This window comes from Gorilla gorilla, chromosome 3 (assembly GCF_029281585.2).
Source record: "Gorilla gorilla gorilla isolate KB3781 chromosome 3, NHGRI_mGorGor1-v2.1_pri, whole genome shotgun sequence".
NCBI lineage: Eukaryota > Metazoa > Chordata > Mammalia > Primates > Hominidae > Gorilla > Gorilla gorilla.
In genome coordinates, this window is record NC_073227.2 from 194862612 (window position 1) to 194882680 (window position 20069).

At 38.1% G+C, this 20069-nt stretch overlaps 1 long non-coding RNA gene across 1 annotated transcript in view; it reads left to right on the plus strand.

Moving 5' to 3' along the window:
* LOC129533034 (uncharacterized) overlaps window positions 1–19647 on the plus strand; it is a 52506-nt gene extending 32859 nt beyond the window's left edge. Inside the window, exons 2-3 of the long non-coding RNA XR_008679041.2 lie at window positions 330–394; window positions 18484–19647. This is a non-coding gene — a long non-coding RNA (uncharacterized lncRNA). The remainder of the gene's footprint in view (window positions 1–329; window positions 395–18483) is intronic.
* The last annotated feature ends 422 nt before the right edge of the window (window positions 19648–20069 follow it).

Sequence of the window (20069 nt, forward strand, 5' to 3'; positions counted from 1 at the left end):
AGAATTACCTATTATAAGCATGACATATATGCTTTATAGTATATTATATTATTATGTAGGACTAAAATGCTTAGGAAACTTGCATTTCTGTTAACTTACACTTTGGTGTAAACCAAACTAGATTTGGTTTCTTAATTTATTTCCTTTGATACAAGTAAAAAATAAATTTTTGTTTGTTTGTTTGTGTCCCTGGATTTTGCTACATAGTATCTGATTTCAGGATATATAGATGGTGGAAATTTAGGTTTAATTCCAGCAATTCAAAGTAGCTATTGTTAATACCTCTATCTCTCTGTTTGTCCCTCCTTCTCTCTTCATCTATCTGTCAGAGAAGAAAACTGAGGCATAGAACATTTGGGAATGCATCTAAGACTACACATCTAGAATAGCAGAGGTACGTTAAAACCCAAATTTCCTATCTTTGATTAACACTCTGTTTTAATTGTAAAATAATTACATATTTATTTAATTATAATTAACTTAATAATTTGAACTCGTGAACAAGATACAGATTATAGCATTTCCTTGTATTTAAAGTCTTCATTTAAAACATATATTGGTGCCTTTGTCGGTTACATTAGGTAGTGACATTCACGTGGTAATTAGATGTAGTATTTAATTATATCACTGAATATATAATTATTTCTCTTCATTTTGAAGGGCAAAATCTCTCTTTCTGACTTTAGAAATAGGACTTGGAAATGAGGGGCAAAATATCTTGGACTATTATCTTTGACTTTCATTAAATTTTGCAGACCTCAGGATATTGTGTGCCAAAGTGCTATGAAATATTTTATTAAAAATAGTCACAGCATATGTTCGTGTTCATGTTAGCTTTGTATTCATTTGTTGGAATTATACAGTGCAAATACTTGGAGAAGCTGCATATGTGCTAAACTAGCTGTGAGTCATGAATCCTCCTAACTCTTGATCTCATCAGGACTTGTCTTATCAAAGTCAGTGGGAGTAGAGATTGTGAATCCCCTCCCACGTGCATTCAGACACGCAGGGCTAGCTTTCTTGGCGCTGCTGATGCCCAAGATAAGAGGTGATGGTGAAAGCTTGTGGCTATCATGTGCTTTCTGTGGAAAAACACTGTAATGTGTTACACCCAACATCCACTTCTAATGACGTCAAGATACACAGCTTTTTGTTAGAAGCAGGCTGTTACCAGTGCAGTTCAGATTTGGTCTAAAGACTTGATCACATTACATTCTTATTCTAATAAGAATATTTCAATTTTAATATTCTAATTCTTAGACTACTTAAAAAGAATCCTGAGACAACTCAAATGACTCAAGACTATCTCTAATGTCCCAATGTTCCACATTTTCAGTTGGTTCAGTATTAGGAATTGACACCCAGCCAGAAATGTTCAATGATTAGCTCTTTGTAAACTACACTGAAAGAGATCTTTAGCTTTACTGTACATGTTTACAATGTTTTCTTTTGCCAATTGGAGGAGACACTGGAGCTTAGGATAGACTCATGCACAGGGTTTATAGGATGTCAGACAAAATGATTTTTATTGAGGAAGGGTCAAGTTGTGTTTTTCGTTGTGTCACACTATACAATATGAGGGCCATGTTATAAAAATTCAGAGCTCCCACAAGAAGGCAAAGGCTAAAAATGGTGATTTAAGACTACATTATCCTGTTTCTAATTCCTTTTCTTTCTTCCTGCGGAAATGTAATTGCAGAAGCTGGGAGAAGGGATTGGAGCGTGGGCTTCTATATCTGTCTTGAAGAGAGTCATAAAGCCTGTTTTACGAGTCTCTCTCTAGCCTCGTTCTAGTTTTCCAAATTAAAGGAGACAATATGACAATCTCACCAAGCTCTGATCTTACATCTTAATTTGCAAACTCAGCAGCAATATCAGTACCTGGTTTAAGTGGCTCAGACAAAACAGTGTTGAAATGGACTTATCCTTAGAAATTCAGTAAAAGGTCCTCTGTACTAATGCGGAGCCATTTTTTTTTTTTTTAAAAAAAGCAACTTACAAACATTACAAAATTTATTTTTATTTTTTATTTATTATTTCCTAAAATTAACATACTTAAAGTCAATTTCTTAGTTTTACAAATGTACTGTAGTAATGTAAGATGGTAACGATGGGAGGAACTTTGTGAAAGGAACTCTATGTACTCTATTTACAACGTTTCTGTAAATCTACAACTAGTCTAAAACAAATTGATGTACTATTAATAATTACATTGTTCTTGTCCAGATAAAATTATAATGGGATAGCCTAAAGACTGGGATAAAATTTGAAGGTTTTTTTTTTTGTTTTCTGCTTATGAATTAACAGAGTTTTCAGGGTGTCGTGGTTTTATCCGTTTTGGTGATTTTAAGAACTAAGGGCATTTTTGTTTCTTAGCATATGTCAGGCAAAAGGACTTTATGAACTTGTCTGAAGCATTTTCACCAACTGTTTGTTTATAGTCAAGCCAAATAACCCTTCACGTACTATGTGAAGTCCCCTTCACCTGCACCAACTTTGTCAGAGAACTGAGACTGAACCTTCACCAACAGTGTACCTTGAGTATAGCTTCAAAGGACCACCCACTTCTAGGGGTGAGAGGCTAAAGCCGCCTCTCTGTCAGGCCCATTTTAAGCCTTAGGAAAACAAGGATTTCATTTAAACCTTCCCAAGCCAGAGAGCATTTATCAGCTATGGTTCTAATATTTGGAACAAAGTCAAGATCAAACCTTAGTACTATCTCAGCAGAAGGAAGATTAGAATTAGTAGTTAATCTCACTGAAAATCCTTTCAGTGAGAAAAAAAATATGTGTGAGCTTTAACTACAGTGATTCTCTGGCTAATGAGATGCCATTGATCATGTGGAGAGGAAAGTAATATCCTTTGACATATAAAACTGTATACAGTGGTTATGGAATCTAAATCTATTCCTTTGCTAGAGTGAAACATTACTAATTAAAACAAAAAAAAATGCATTAACCTGTAAAAAGAAACTAAATTTATTGACAAGAGTTTGCAAATCACAGTTAATTGAGTCTCAGATGAAACTTCAAATAAAGGAAATAATGTGGTAATTGGGCCCCTCATCTTATATGATATACTTGTTGGCATACATTATGGGTTTGCTATCTTTTAAGAGTATTAAATCATTGTACAAAAACATTGCCAAAAAAACTCTTCATTTCCTTTTAGTGACTTCTTACTGCCCTCAGTGGAAGTTTAATAGAAAAGGAAGGACATGATGTAGTTTTAATGACAGGAAACCCATGGCCTTCCAAATGAATAAATTCCATCACTAGCTGCCACAAAGTGTGCTAATTATTTCCTTTGATAAATTAAAAGCTGTAAAAGTCCAAAGTATATAAGCATGTGGTTTACAGTTATAATCAACCTGTCTGCATTATTGGTTCATATTATCTTCACTATTTAATAAAGCATTAATTTTTTATTCCAACAAATTGTATAGAAAGCATGTATAGAAAGCATTAAACTTTTGCTGATTTGACAGATGATTAAATAACTAAACTTTGTGTTTCTGACCTTTAAGATGCTAAAATCAAGTATTGATTTATTCCCCTAACACTAAACCTTGAAGACGAAGATGAAGATCATTATGAAATGATGAAACAAACCAAATCAAAAGCCAATCATGTCCAAAATGTGTAGAGGAATTAGAATGTTATACTTGATTTTTATTATTTTATTTTTAATATCAGCTAAATCACTTGGGAGTGAAATACAGCAATTCAATCATTCAACAAAATTTATGTGCCCCATGTGCTCTGTGTGAATTAATTTGTTAATTCCACAATCATTTATTTAACCTTTGCCATGTGTTCTGGGGGTACAATAGCAGTAAAAAATGGACTCCATCCTTGTCTTCATAGAGCTTGCAATATAGTGAGAGAGCCGTCCATCTAGTGATTGTACAATCATCAACCTGGAAATGTGACAGGGAGGTTTATGGTTTGATGAAAGCTTACTAACCATAGGAGCACTGTCCTACTCAGTCATAGATGTTAGGCTTCCCTGATAAAAGGTGGCTCAAATTGAAATACGAACAATGAGCTAAAGAGAACAAGGAGAATTCCAGGCAGGGGTACAGGCATATGTGAAAGGCTTTGTGATGAGACTGAGAGAAGGTCCATGTGGCATCAGTACAGGAGGTGAAGTGAGTCAGAGCCCAGCTTGCCTACTCAGTGTCTCTGTGCACCTTTTTGTCAAAGTGGGTGCAGACTGCACCAGGGTACATGGATTGTTGAACAGCATGTGGGCTGTATTTCAGCCCCATCACCTCCTTGGCTGAGTGCTCAAATGCATGACCTTCGCATGGTACATAGCAGCCGTGGGGAAAGTGGAGCAAGGTAGTGTAACAGTAAAGAGGTTGGTAGAGCTCAAGTAATGTGAGACCTCGCAATTTGGTAGCAAATAAAAAAGAGTGGCTTCTACTAAGTTTAATCCTGTCAAAATAATCCATCTTTAATTTTGTACAATTTCTAATATTTCTCCAGTTTCAACTCTAAGCTTTTCAACTAAGGAGAATAAAACATCTCACTGTAGTCATCCTATTTTGTGCTTTGTCTTGTTTTTGCATTCAAGAATGATACCTGTTGTGTTCTCAGCCATTTGTTCTAACTCCATTTAGACTGGTGAAATGAAAAAAAACATTTAATGTAACTTATCAGATATACGCAGTTAAATCATGGCTTCATACCTTACATGAAGGTACTATGGTTCTGCTAGAATTTAAATTATTTGGTAACGTTTTACAGAAGAACTGATGATGGTTTCATTCTTTCATTCCTTCCATTTCTAGAAATTCTTAAAAATCCATCCAGCATCCACTTTACCAGGTACTCTGAGAGGGGCTTAGGAGACCCAAGAAATGCATCCAAGTCCCTGTCCTTAAGGTACTCACTCACTGTGTGAGATGGTCACACTAACAGGTGATTAAGAGACAGCGACCCATGGACAGTAGAACCCCGACAGAGTATCTTAATTCAGAGGGCCAGAGAAGACGTTCCAGGCAGAGACTGTAAGGATCCCTAAGAGCAAGCCGAGCAAAGAATAGAAGAAGAGGCTTTCAGGCTGAGGGGACTACAGGAACAAAAGTAGGGGATGGGAAAAACATGTTGCTGGAGTGTAAGTGTAAGAAAGAGAGAAGAAAGAGCTGGGAGCAGAGTGTTGGGAAGGGCCAGATCAAGGGGCTTGAACATCAAGAAGCTTGGATTTAATTTTGTTGGTGAAAGGGAGCTATTGAAGACTCTTGCTTCTTTTGAAATCCACCTAGAAAGGCCTTATCTGGGGTCTAGGCCTCAAATTAGAGTTGTTTTTTTTTTCTTTTTACACCTGTGCCAAGCATCCAGTTGTTTCATAAATGTTTCTCAGAATAACACAATCTGAACATGGTGGGAAGACTGTTTAATAACTTAGTTTAGTAGAGATTTACAGTTTCAATATATCACTGGGATGTGTAGATGGAAGAAAAGTTTGGGAGGGCCAGAACTCCAGGCACGCATACCAATTAGGAAGTAATTGCAATGGTTTAGGTAAGAGTCAATAAGAACAATTAAGATTCAGTGCTGGAGAGAAGACACAAACTTTTAAGAGGAATTTAGGAGGTAACCAAAAATAAGCTTCATGCTTAATTGAACATTTGGAGGAAAGTGGGAGGAAGAAATCAAGGATGTCTCCTCGGCCTCTGGCTTGGATAATGTAATAGAATATGGAAAAATCAGAAGAGATAAAGATATTGACAGCACTAAGGCATTCATAAATTGAGTTAGGAAAAAAATTTGGGTGCAACAAAAAATTTCAATAAGTGTAAACTTCATTTCTGTCGATGTGAAATGGCACTTACTGAACATGTAATTGTCCAGGATGCTGGTAACAAGAAGCCTCTCTTTGGCAAAGTGGTGCAACTCTCACAATGCTCAGGCAGGCAGCTTCTTGGCGTTGCCCAAGACAAACTCTTCCTGGACAGATGCATGCATTTTCTCTTATTCTATCTATATGTTCTTTCTTGTAATTTTAGATACTTACTAATCTCGCCCAACCTCCACATCCCTGCTTTCCCTTGCTCCACTCTAAATAAACCTAATCCTTTTAACTTTTACTCAGAGACCTTAGTTTGCAAACTATGAATCATTTTGCTTCTTCTCTTGGGATCCCATCCAGGGAGCCCATACTTCATTTTTAAGGCCTCAGATCAGACACATTTCTCTATGACTGTGCCTTGAATGCAGTAGGTATTTGATAAGTTTTTTTTTTCAAAATGATAAAATCCTAAGGATGGTGGGAAGATGGTCTAGTAACTCCCACTTGCTAAAATCCTAGTTATTTCACTTTATTATCAACACATTTTTAAACATTAACATGGCATTGGTGACTCATGTATGATCCTCTGTAATTCTTTTTTTTATGCTGTATTTGTCTGTAACCATGTCTTCAACATCATTTCTGTATGGTTTGCTTTTCCTTTTTTCACTTCTTCTGATTAAATTTTTATTTCCATTAATTCTGTTTATTTTTCAAGGTCATTTAAAAGTATAATTATCTTCTCTAAGTTGCTAAGCTTGGAAAAGATAATTTAGCTTGGTGCCACTAGTAACTTAATGAGCTCCTCCCAAAATTCATCTGTGTCATTAAAGATGTTACTAAATACTTCTGACCCAGGATGATTCCTTTGAAAAGCATTCATGTCCTTTAAGCTGAAATTGTATTGTTGATAATTGACTCTTCTTGAATATTTTCTAACAAGTTTGTATTCTCATCTAGTAGCAAAAGAGTTTAAATAATAGCTAATAATAGATAACATATGCCGGTGTACTATTATGCTTACAAAACTTTCTCTCACCCCATATTACTTAATTTGCTCATTAGACATCCTTGTGAGACAGGAAGAAGCGAAGCTATCTTTAGAGCTATTTCAAAGGTATGGAAGCTGAGTCTCAGGGTAAGTGACTTAACGAGGTCACTCAGCCAGCAGTTAGTAGAACATAACTCTTAAGTATATCTTCTGACTTCAAAGCCAATGTCCTTGCAGCTCTACCATGCCGAACTGTTCCATTCGTATATTAATATGTGGCTTCAGCTAAATTGAAACCTTTATTAAAAATTGCTGACAAATCTCTTCCAAAGTTGATTTCACCACTCTTTTTAAAAAATATTTAAAATTTTAAAAATTTTTATATTTTATTTATTTATTTTTTAACTTTAAGTTCCAGGATACATGTGCAGAATGTGCAGGTTTGTTACATAGGTGTATGTTGTGCCATGGTGGTTTGCTGGACCTATCAACTCACCACCTAGGTTTTAAGCCCCTCATGCATTAGCTATTTGTCCTGATTCTCTCCCTCCCCTCACCCTCCCTCCATTAGGCTCCTGTGTATGTTGTTCCCCTCCCTGTGTCCATGTGTTCTCATTGTTCAACTTCCACTTATGAGTTAGAACATGTGGTGTTTGGTTTTCTGTTCCTGTGTTAGTTTGCTGAGGATGATGACTTCCAACTTCATCCATGTCCCTGCAAAGAACATGATATCATTCCTTTTTGTGGCTGCATAGTATTCCATGGTGTATATGTTTCAAAAATTCTTTATCCAGTCTATGATTGATGGTCATTTGGGTTGGTTCCATGTCTTTGCTATTGTGAATAGTGCCGCAATAAACATACATGTGCATGTATCTTTACAATAGAATGATTTACATTCTTTTGGCCATATACCCAGTTATGGGATTGCTGGGTCAAATGGTATTTCTGGTTCTAAATCCTTGAGGAATTGCCACACTGTCTTCCACAATGGTTGAACTAGTTTACATTCCCACCAAATAATGCAAAAGTCTTCCTATTTCTCCACAGCTTTGCCAGCATCTGTTGTTTCTTGACTTTTTAATAATTGCCATTCTGACTGGTGTGAGATGGTATATCATTGTGGTTTTGACTTGCATTTCTCTAATAATCAGTGCTGTTGAGCTTTTTTTAATATGTTTGTTGGCTGCATAAATGTCTTCTTTTGAGAAGTGTCTGTTCATATCTTTTGCCCACTTTTTGATGAGGTTGTTTTTTTCTTGTAAATTTGTTTAAGTTCCTTGTAAATTCTGAATATTAGACCTTTGTCTGATGAGTAAACTGCAAAAATTTTCTCTCATTCTGTAGGTTGTCTGTTTGCTCTGTAGATAGTTTCTTTTGCTGTGCAGAAGTTCCTTAGTTTAATTAGATCCCATTTGTCAATTTTAGCTTTTGTTGCAATTGCTTTTGGTGATTTCATCATAAAATCTTTGCCCATGCATATGTCCTGAGTGGTATTGCCAAGGTTTTCTTCTAGGGTTTTTATGGTTTTGGGTTTTACGTTTAAGTCTTTATCCATCGTGAGTGAATTTTTTTACAAGGTATGAGGAAAGGGTCCAGTTTCAGTTTTCTGCATAAGGCTAGCCAGTTTTCCCAGCACCATTTATTAAATAGGGACTCCTTTCCCCATTTGCTTGTTTTTGTCAGGTTTGTTGAAGATCAGATCATTGTAGATATGTGGTCTTATTTCTGAGGTCTTTATTTTGTTTCACTGGTCTACATGTCAGTTTTGGTACCAGTATCATGCTGTTTTGGTTACTGTAGCCTTGTAGTATAGTTTGAAGTCAGGTAGCGTGATGCCTCCAGCTTTGTTCCTTTTGCTTACGACAGTCTTGGCTATACGGGTTTTTTTTGTTGTTGTTGTTGTCCCACATGAATTTTAAAGAAATTTTTTCTAATTCTGTGAAGAATGTCAATGGTAGTTTGATGGAACAGCATTGAATCTATAAATTACTTTGGGCAGTATGGCCATTTTCACGATATTGATTCTTCCTATCCATAAGGATGGAATGTTTTTCTATTTGTTTGTGTCGTCTCTGATTTCCTTGAGAAGTGGTTTGTAGTTCTCCTTAAAGAGGTCCTTCACATCCCTTGTTAGCTTTATTCCTAGATATTTTATTCTTTTTGTAGCAATTGTGAATGGGAGTTCATTCATAATTTTGCTACCTGCTTGTCTATTGGTGTATAGGAATGCTTGTGATTTTTGAACATTGGCTTTGTATCCTGAGACTTTGCTGAAGTTTCTTATCAGCTTAAGGAGTTTTGGGGCTGAGATGATGGGGTTTTCTAAATATAGGACTATGTCAATCTGCAGAGAAAATTTGACTTCCTCTCTTCCTATATGAATACCTTTTATTTCTTTCTCTTGCCTGATTGCCCTGGCCAGAACTTCCAATACTATGCTGAATAGGAGTGGTGAAAGAGGGCATCCTTGTCTTGTGTCAGTTTTCAAAGGGAATGCTTCCAGCTTTTGCCCATTCAGTATGATAATGGCTGTGGGTTTGTCATACATAGCTCTTACTATTTTGAGATATGTTCCATGAATACCTAGTTTATTGAGAGTTTTTAGCATAAAGCGATGTTGAATTTTATCAAAGACTTTTTCTGCATGTATTAAGATAATCATGTGGTTTTTGTCATTGGTTCTGTTTATGTGATGGATTACGTTTATTAATTTGTGAATGTTGAACCAGCCTTGCATCCCAGTGATGAAGCCAACTTGATCATGGTGGATAACTTTTTTGATGTGCTGCTGGATTTGGTTTGCCAGTATTTTCCTGAGGATTTTTGCATCAGTGTTTATCAGGAATATTGGCCTGAAGTTTTCTTTTTTTGGTGTGTCTGCCAGATTTGGGAATCAGGATGATGCTGGCTTCATAAAATTAGTTAGGGAGGAGTCCCTCCTTTTCAATTGTTTGCAATAGTTTCTGGAAGAATGGTACCAGCTCCTCTTTGTACCTCTGATAGAATTAGGCTGTGCATCCATCTGGCCCTGGGCTTTTTTTGGCGGGTCGGCTATTAATTACTGCCTCAGTTTCAGAATTTGTTATTGGTCTCTTCAGGGATTCAACTTCTTCCTGGTTTAGTCATGGATGGGAGTATGTGTCCAGGAATTTATCTATTTATTCCAGGTTTTCTAGTTCAGTTGCATAGAGGTGTTCATAGTATTCTCTGATGGTAGTTTGTATTTTTGTGGGGTGAGTGTTGATATCCCCTTGATCATTTTTACTGTGTCTATTTGATTCTTGTCTCTTCTTTATTAATTTTTTTTTCAAAAAACTAGCTCCTAGATTCATTGATTTTTCTGAAGAGTTTTTCATGTCTCTATCTCCTTCAGTTCCACTCTGATCTTGGTTAATTCTTGTCTTCTGCTAGCTTTTTGATTTGTTAGCTCTTGCTTCTCTAGTTCTTTAATTGTGATGTTAGGATGTCAATTTGAGATATTTCTAGCTTTCTGATTTGGGCATGGAGTGCTATAAATTTCCCTCTTAATACTGCTTTAGCTGTCTCCCAGAGATTCTGGTATGTTGTCTCTTTGTTCTCATTGGTTTCAAAGAACTTCCTGATTTCTGCCTTAATTTCATTATTTACCCAGGAGTCATTCAGGAACAGGTTGTTCAATTCCCATGTAGTTGTGTGGTTTTGAGTGTTTCTTAATCCTGAGTTCTAATTTGATTGCACTGTGGTCTGAGAGACTGTTACAATTTCAGTTCTTTTGCATTTGCTGAGGAGTGTTTTACTTCCAATTATGTGGTTGATTTTAGAGCAAGTGCCATGTGGCACTGAGAAGAATGTATATTCTGTTGTTCTGTGGTGGAGAGTTCTGTAGATATCTATTAGGTCCACTTGATCCAGAGCTGCATTCAAGTCCTGAATATTGTTGTTAATTTTCTGTCTCATTGATCTGTCTAATATTAATAGTGGGGTGTTAAAGTCTCCCACTATTATTGTGTGGGAGTTTAAGTCTCTTTGTAGGTCTCTGCTGAGAAATATGCTGTTCGTTTGATTGGCTTCTCTTTTTAAGTGACCTGGCTTTTCTCTCTAACATTTTTTCCTTCATTTTGACCTTGGAGAATCTGATGATTATGATTTTTGGGTTGATCTTCTCGTGGAGTATCTTAGTGGTGTTCTCTGTATTTCTTGAATTTGAATGTTGGCTTCTGTTGCTATGTTGGGGAAGTTCTCTTGAAAAATATCCTGAAGTGTTTTTTTTCCAACTTGGTTCTATTCTTCCAATCTCTTTCAGGTACTCCAATCCATCATAGGTTAGTTCTTTTTACATAGTCCCATATTTCTCAGAGGTTTTGTTCATTCCTTTTTATTCTTTTTTCTCTAATTTTGTCCATCTGTCTTATTTCAGAAAGATAATCTTCCATCTCTGTATTCTTTCTTCTGCTTGATTGATTTGGCTATTAATACTTGTGTATGCTTCTAGAAGTTCTTGTGCTGTGTTTTTCAGCTCCATCAGGTCATCTATATTCCTTTCTAAATGGGTTATTCTAGTTAGCCACTCCTCTAAACTTTATCAAGTTCTTAGCTTCTTTGCAATGGGTTAGAACATGCTCCTTTACCTCAGTGAAGTTTGTTATTACTCACCTTCTGAAGCCTACTTCTGTCCATTTGCCCATCTCATCCTCCCTCCAGTTTTGTGCCCTTACTGAAAAGTTGTTGAGATCATTTGGAGGAGAAGAGTCACTCTGGCCTTTTGGGTTTTCAGCGTTTTTTTCATTGACTCTTTCTCATCTTCATGAGTTCGTTTAGTTTTGATCTTTGAGGCTGCTGACAGTTGGATGAGGTTTTTGTGGGGACTTTTTTTGTTGATGCTATTGTTGCTTTCTCTTTGTTTTTCTTTCAATAGTCAGTTCCCTCTTCTGCAGGGTGGCTGTGGTTGGCTGGGGGTTCACTTCAGACCCTATTCATCTGGTTCACTCCAGTGCCTGGAGATGTCACTCGAGGAGGCTGAATGACAGCAAAGATGGGTGCCTGTTTTTCACTCTGGGATATCTGACCTCGAGGGGCACTGAGCTGATGCCAGCAGGAACGCTTGTGTATAGAATGTCTGACAATCCCTGCTGGGGGTCTCACACAGTTGGGTGGCACGGCAAGCAGGGCCTGTTTAACGAAGCACTTTGGCTGTCCCTTGCTGGAGGGCGTGTGCTGCGCTGGGGGAAACCCATTTCTCTGGGCTGTCCTGATTCCTCAGAGCTAGCAAGAGAAAAGATGAAGTCTGCTGGTCCATGGAGACTATGGCCAGCCATCCCCCTAGGGGCTCAGGCCCAGCGAGATCAGAGTTCTGTCCCTGAGCCCTCAGCTAGAACTGGAGTTCCTGCAGGGATGCCCTGCAGCCTCAGTGTTGGCTGCCGCCCCCTCCCCCAAAGAGCTCAGATGGCTTAGACCACAGGCAGCTGCAGCAGTAATTATGGCTGCCCCTCCTCCAGGGAACTTGGTAGGCTTAGGCCAATTTTAGCTGAGTGGGTGTTGAGAATCTACGTGGCTGTATGGTTGGGGCCCAAGACCCCGGTGGCACTGGCTCCGGAGTGGGATCTTTCGATCTGTAGGTTGCACAGTTCTGTGGAAAAAGCACTGTTTCCCAGGCTGGGTAGCACGCTCACTCACCACCTCCCTTGGCTGGTGTTGGGGGCTCCCCTGCCCCATGTGGCTCTCAGGTGGGCTGCCACACCACACTGCTCTTCCTTCCTTTCTGTGGGTCACGCTAGCTGCCCAGTCAGTCCTAATGACAGAACCTGGATACTTTGGTTGCCAGCGCAGATTTCGCACACTGTTTTGGATCTTTTCAATGGGAACCTCTGATGGCTGCTGCTTCTAGTGGGCCATCTTGGCCCCGCCCCCACTTCACCACTCTTTAAATTCCTAATGCATAATTGGTCTGTGCAACATAATTCAATTATGTGTGTAAGGTACTGGACCTAAATACTGATGGATACATAAAATAATTGTGACACTGTTCCTGAAGAAGGAATAATCTTCTGATATGAAGCCAAGGACCACAAAAATTGCAAAAATATTGTATGATGATATCTAGCACTTATTTATGTGTTGTTTTGCATTTTACTGTTCATTGCTTTAAGACAAATAACTCACTTCTTGAGGACAGATTCTATGTAGTCTACATTTGAATCCTCAACCACACCTAGCAAGTTCTCAACAAATAGTACAGATTCTTGAGTACTTGTAGGCCAACTTATTTTGCTGGCTGAACTTCAATTATTTGTTTAATTCTTGCTATGTGTCCAGTGCTGTACTAGGCATAAGATGGAATGCATACCTTTGTCTTTTGCAAAGGGAACACTAACGAACAAGGCAGTTTTATCAGACACTAAGTATACTCCTTGACTAGACTGGAGTACCACGCATTCAGGTGAGTAGGAAAGGGGAATACGTTTGGAAACATCATGTTGGTCCATGTTATAGAAGACCTTGAAAGTCAAGCAAAATAGGCAAGACTTGATGTGGTAAACAGGAAGTCTGATTTCAATATCAAATAGAGCCATTATTAAGGATGAAAAGAAATGTTAAGATTATGTCATCAATTGTTATTTTATCATCAATTGTTTTTATTGTGTAATAATTTAATTATTACACTTCATATTACTTGAGAAATAATAAAATAAAGAAGGAAGCCCTTCTTACCTATTTGAAGTGAAATATTTGTATTTGTTTTCCTTAATGTTATTTCTGTCCACCTGCCTAGAAATCCTTAATCTAGCACATTCGTGGTATTACTTTTTTTTTTTTTTTTTTTTGCTTCTCTTCCACACATGTATGTCTTCTGGATCTAATAGACTGTTTCAGTCATTGCTTGTGTTTGTAAACAGCTGTTAAATTCATCATGTCTTAAGTTGAAATTATTTGAGTTCCATTTTGTCCTCTGATTAATTGACTCATCCATTCATTTGACAAGAATGTAGAGGGAAAATTACATGCAAGGAGTCTGGGTTCTGTAGGCAACATTAACAACAAAAAAAGACAGTTGAGGACCCTGAGAAGCACCTGCACTGATAATGCATTAGAGGGTGATATATGTCAAATCTTCTATCGTCTCAAATTTAAGAATACCATCATAGCATATTTTTTACTCCATAAAATAAAGAAACATATAATTAAAAATATTTAATCATCTCATTCCTGTATTCATGATTCTAGGTAGAGTTAGAGTTACTTTTTTCATGATATTGAACAAAGCCATTCACATGGATGTTGGGCAGTCGGCTAGGTTCACTCAGTGGCAAGACTTTTGTTCTCAAATGGCCCCTCTGTTTTAAAGATTCTGCCGCGATAACTTTCAAATGACCACATGTCATGGAACATTGTTATCACTGAATATAGTAAAACCCATAAAGGTGAAAGCTGAGAATTTTTAGGCCTACTGAAGTGAGGAATAAGGTTGTACTTGCACAGAGTGACCCAATTATAAAGGGCTCTAAAATGCACTGCAGGAAATTTGAATATAACAGGACAAGCAATGGGGAGCTACTGCTTGAGCTGAAGTAGAACATAATCAATATATTTGGCAACTGCAGGCTAAATATTATTGAAGTAACAGAGTCAAGAAGAGCAGGAAGAAGACTAACACAGTGGTTCTGGCATGATGTGGTTAGATAGCTACCAGAATATTAGCAGTGAAAACAGTAATGCAAACATAAAACAGTTGCAGTGCTGACCCTCCAGGGGCTTGCAGTCCAGTGGGAGAGACAGGCACATAAATAACCTAGCACAATAGAAGAAATGATCAATGAGAGATATAAACTGGAGCCCCTGGGAGCATAGAGTATGGCTGAATATGGAGTAAAGAGCTCACAAGTCATCAAAGCAGTGCATGGTACAGATAGGGGATGGGGAGCATTCTGAGTAGAAGCTGCCAGTGGAATGCTGGTAGATAAGTCTAGGTGCAAGTCCTGACGGGACTGGTGTTTTTGCTAAGTAGCTTGTCCTATAAATTGAGCCATATCACAAATTAGAATCATGTGATTCCGTTTGTATTTTAGAATCATACTGAAAGTAGTATGGAGGGAGCACTGCTGAGACCAGCTCGGTTGGGATACCCTAACCCAGCGGCGCTAGAGGAATTAAAGATGCACACACAGAAATATAGAGGTGTGGAGTGGGAAATCAGGGGTCTCACAGCTTTCAGAGCTGAGAGCTGAGATCATTGAACAGAGATTTACCCACATATTTATTAATAGCAAGCCAGTAATAAGCATTGTTTCTGTAGATTATAGATTAAAAGTATTCCTTATGGGAAACAAAGGGATGGGCTGAAATAAAGGGATGGGTTTGGCTAGTTATCTGCAGCAGGAGTGTGTTCTTAAAGCACAGATCGCTCATGCTATTGTTTGTGGTTTAAGAACACCTTTAAGTGGTTTTCTGCCCTGGGTGGGCCAGGTGTTCCTTGCCCTCATTCCGGTAAACCCACAACCTTCCAGTATGGGCATCATGGCCATCATGAACGTGTCACAGTGCTGCAGAGATTTTGTTTATGGCCAGTTTTGGGGCCAGTTTATGGTGAGATTTGGGGGGGCCTGTTCCCAACAAGCACAGATGGAGGAAAGAATCAGCATGTCTAGAGGCAAGAGGACCCCCATGGAGAGAATAGCCTAGGTTGTTGTTTGGATTCAATAAAGTGTTGCTACACGAAGAGCTCCAAGAACAACCTCTGGTATGTAGTAGGCTCTTAATGAATGTAGGTTCTAGATTTACTATTATTAGTGTTCGATTATTCCTATTTGTACTATTGCAATAGTCTTGGTGAGAAATGAGAAATTATTAGAACATGTGCTGATGTTCCAGAAGTGGTGATGGGAAGGAAACCTAGATTCTGGAACTATCAGGGTGTTGGGGTGAGAGAGACTTGAATTAGGAAGATTCTGCTTAGATGATGGGGCAAGGCAGGAGGGGCCTGGGATGTGCTTTGAGACTTTGAATCATGGCCCGTTAGTGGGTTGTGAAATCAATCTAGAGGGTTATGACTGGAAATTTTAAAAAAAGGAATAGAATTTTTAAAAATTTCACAGAGTCTCACACTTGTTTTTTAAAACTTTTATTTGGGTGGTATAGGCAACAATATTTTTGGTGTGTCTAGAGTGTATCCAGGCACAACAAATAGGCCCAGGTCTGCATCTGCCTGGATGACTACTGTCCTCTGCAAGGCAGATGGCTCGGAGAAGCCCAGAGCTCATGATCCCAGCAGTCATGCTGATTTCAAATCAGAGAATGAGGCTCAGAAGCTGAGACAAAGCATCTTATCCCTTTCTTTCAAACCTGCATATTAGACAAGGCAATCTTCTTCATGGATTATAGGTAACAAAGAGAGGACAGAGTTTTTTGTGGGAAAGTTCATATGATACCAAGAAGAACTAGGAATATGCATTCTTCTCTAATAGATAATTTATCTTTCCCTAATTTTTGATGATTAAAAGACACTAGGGCAAATTCATTGTTAAAATTTTTATTTTTATGTAGATTGGCACTAAAATGGACTTATAATGGCAGTTTTGTGAGTTCAGAAACTCAACCCAACATCACTATTCTAAAACGTTGGACGAAATTTGCTTCCACGGTGCTATGATTTGAATGTGTGTGTCCCTCCAAAATTCATATGTTGGAACTTAGATCTCAAGATGATGGTGTTAAGAGGTGGGGACTTTTAAGAAGGATTAAGTCACAAGCGCTCTGCCCTCAGGAATGGATTAGTGATTTTATAAAAGAGGTTGAAGGAAATACCCTCATGTCTTAGCCTTCTGCCTTCTGCCTTCTGCCATGTGAGACACCTCACATGGCACCTCTTGGAAGCAGACATCGGCCCTCACAAGACTTTGAATCTGGCCAGAAGCAATGGCTCATGCCTATAATCCCAGCACTTTGGGAGATCAAGGCGAGTGAATCACTTGAGGTCCGGGGTTCGGGACCAGCCTGGCCAACATGGTGAAACCTCATCTCTACTAAAAAAATACAACAATAACAAAAAATTAGCTGGGTGTGGTGGCACATGCATGTAATCCTAGCTACTTGGGAAGCCAAGGCAGGAGAATCACTTGAACCCAGGAAGCAGAGGTTACAGTGAGCCAAGATTGTGCCACTGCACTCCAGCCTGGGGAACAGAATGAGACTCTGTCTCAAAAAAAAAAAAACCCCAAAAAAACATTGAATCTGTTGGCACCTTGGTCTTGGATTTCCCAGCCTCTAGAACTGTAAGAAGTAAATTTCTGTTCTTTATAAAATACCCAGTCTTCAGTATTTTGTTATAGCAGCAAAAACATACTGAGATTCATAAGGAAGTAGTATTTTGTTTAAGAGTAAGAAATCTATAGCTTGTACAACTGTTGGCTTTCCTGTTGCTAAAGATATTGGTCCAATCACCATTTTACTGTTCTGAGATCAAACACCATTATAAGACTCAAAGAATAAAAACTGAACCTAACTATTTTAAAAATAACTTATGGCCAGGTGCTGTGGCTCATGCCTATAATAACAGCAATTTGGGAGGCTGAGATAGGAGGATCACTTGAGCTCAGGAAATTTGAGACCAGCCTGTGCAAGATAGAGAGACCCCATCTCTACAAAAACAAAAACAACAAACTTATAATTGTATACTGTGACAGCATTTCCATGTCAATAGTACCAATTTACAACATAAACCCAGGTTCTAACTGAGGAAAGTCCAAAACTCTAACCTCACAGAGCCAGTAGGGTCCTGGAGTGGGGGAAAGGAATGAAAGGACATGAGAACTGATTGACTCTAGCAAATGATTTCCAATTTTATAACCTGTACATAGCTCCAGGATTCTTTTTTGACTCTTTCTTCTTCTTAACCCCAAATGCAACTGGTTTCCTATTGATTCTTTCTTTGAAACACCTCTTAATTTAGTCTCATTCTCCCTCTTCATGACATCACGGAGCCTAGGCATGAATTCTCCTGCGCTTGGATCATGCCTCCACTTTCTGCCTTTTCCGAGTAGTCCTTCATCAGACCCACAGGCCCTCTTTTCAAGCGGCTACTTCAATGAGATTCTTTGCCTTGATCAAAATTTCTCAATGAATTTCCTTTGCCCACATCTCAAACTCCTAATTCCACCTTCAAGATCCTTCACAAGCTTTCTCCTTTCAAGACTCACTTCCAACGTCTTTTCCTGAGATCTCCATTACAGTCAAACTTAGCATCTCTCAAGTAAACCTTGTCTTTTCCTTCCTCCAAGCTTTTAAAAGCTGATATATATGCTGCAGCTCCTGGAATACCTCCCTGGTTGCAACCACGGATACACCATAAATCCTGTCTGGTACAAGGGAGGACATGCATTCATTCATTTGTTTTAAAGTGCCTCCTGTTCCTTGTATTCTTTCTCCTCTACCTCATGCTTTCTCTGTTCATCATCTCTCTCTCAACCAGGCTTTTAAACTCTTTGAGGTCAGACAGCATGTGTTCCTTCTTTTTAATTCTGCGCATTTTTTTTCTAGGATGTACTTTATATAGATAATTTTGATGGATGATAGTGCAAAAAGAAAGTCTTTTCTGGATATTTTCTTGGTGTAAATGAGGTCACCCTAATAGCATCTGTAATCACTCTGAAGTCCTTCAGCCCATTTAGTCTGAAAAATGTTCTCCTAAAATAAAAGTTCTTTCTTTCTTTTTTTTTTTTTAGTGCATATCATCGTCATTCATCTCACTTTTCCTTCTAACATCAAGGATCTATACAAGGCCGTTGATCCCCACTGCTGCATATTTCTTGGATCTATCTGAGGTCCCAGATCCCATTGCCTCTTCATCCTCACAGCCACTGCTGGGTCTGGGTCCTCATAAGTTCTATCTGGAAGTTTCAATACAGTCTTTCTCGATGTGCTCCACACTGTTATGGGAATGAATTTTCAAACACCCCTGCTTTGAAGATAGGGTGCTTCCAGGGTAAGGCATAAAGTTCTCCAGGGAGGCAACAGTGCAGTGGTATACAGACAGCACAGCCTTTCATTCCTGCGAGGCCACTTACACCTGAGTGAAGATGGGAAGAAGAGAAGACAAGGACGAATGTAGGAAACTGTCAGTTAAATGACAATGTATGGATGGCAAGAGAGAAATAATAGTCAGTGATGGAAAAATAATAACAGCTTTGGGCTTTTGAGTTTGAAAATGGTGTGTAGGGTGAGACAACAATAGGAAACTTCTAATAAAGAATGAACAAGTAGTTCTACTTGTTCAATGAATGTGAATCTGGTACTTACATTTGATCCTTAAAATATTCTCACTAAACTGGTATCATTTAATGGAACTGTTTAATGTTATCCTGGGCAAGTTACTTACTCAATTTGCCTTAGCATCTCATCTACAAAATGTGGATGAGTACCTACCCCCCAGGGTTATGTCAAAAATTAGATAAGATGAAAAGTAAGTTATACTATTAGAATGTCACCCAATACATAGTTTGGAATTTTTTAAAATGTCAGCTATTATGATGATAACAGTGGTGGCTTACAAGACCTTTGACCATCTGGCTTCCCTCTCCAAGCATGCCAAATTAATTACACTTCTTAAACACATCTCTTGACCAGGGTGTTCTCACCATGCCCTTTCTACAAACAAAAAGTAAGTACTCTTCTCATTCTTTAGAACCAATTCTAAATTCTCCCTCATATGAGAATTTCCTTATTATTCCACCTGGTATGAATGATTTCCACTTCCAGGGTCCCCAAGACTTTAATATCATTTCTGGAGCATATGTGATGATACTGTAATAATTATAATGATACTATTATGCTATTGCATATTATGGTATTCAGTACAAACAATTTCTTGATGACAAGAAAAATGCCCATTAGAAAATTAGCCTTATTGTTTTGTTTTCTCACTATAAAATATGCTCATTGTAAAAAAAAGTTAAAAGAAATAAAATCAACTATAAAGTGATGTTCTAAAGATAATCAACCTGATCGTGGATGCATTTACCTAGGGTATTACGCGTTTTAAAACACATTAGTATTGTGTTCCATGCACAGTTTTCATTTTAGGCTTTTTTTTTTTTTTTTTAGGCTTTTTTGGTACAGTTTTGATTCTAGGCTTTTTAGTTAGTTTGTTTTTTGGGGGTTTTTTTTATTGCCTTAAGATGATATCATTTAAGGGTATATACAATAATTATTTTGTGTTAGCCACACTATGAAAGCCCTTCTCAGTCATGAAATCTCAAATACTCTCCTCTTATCCTCATTCCTTCCTTCCTTCATTTAAAGAGGAACTTGA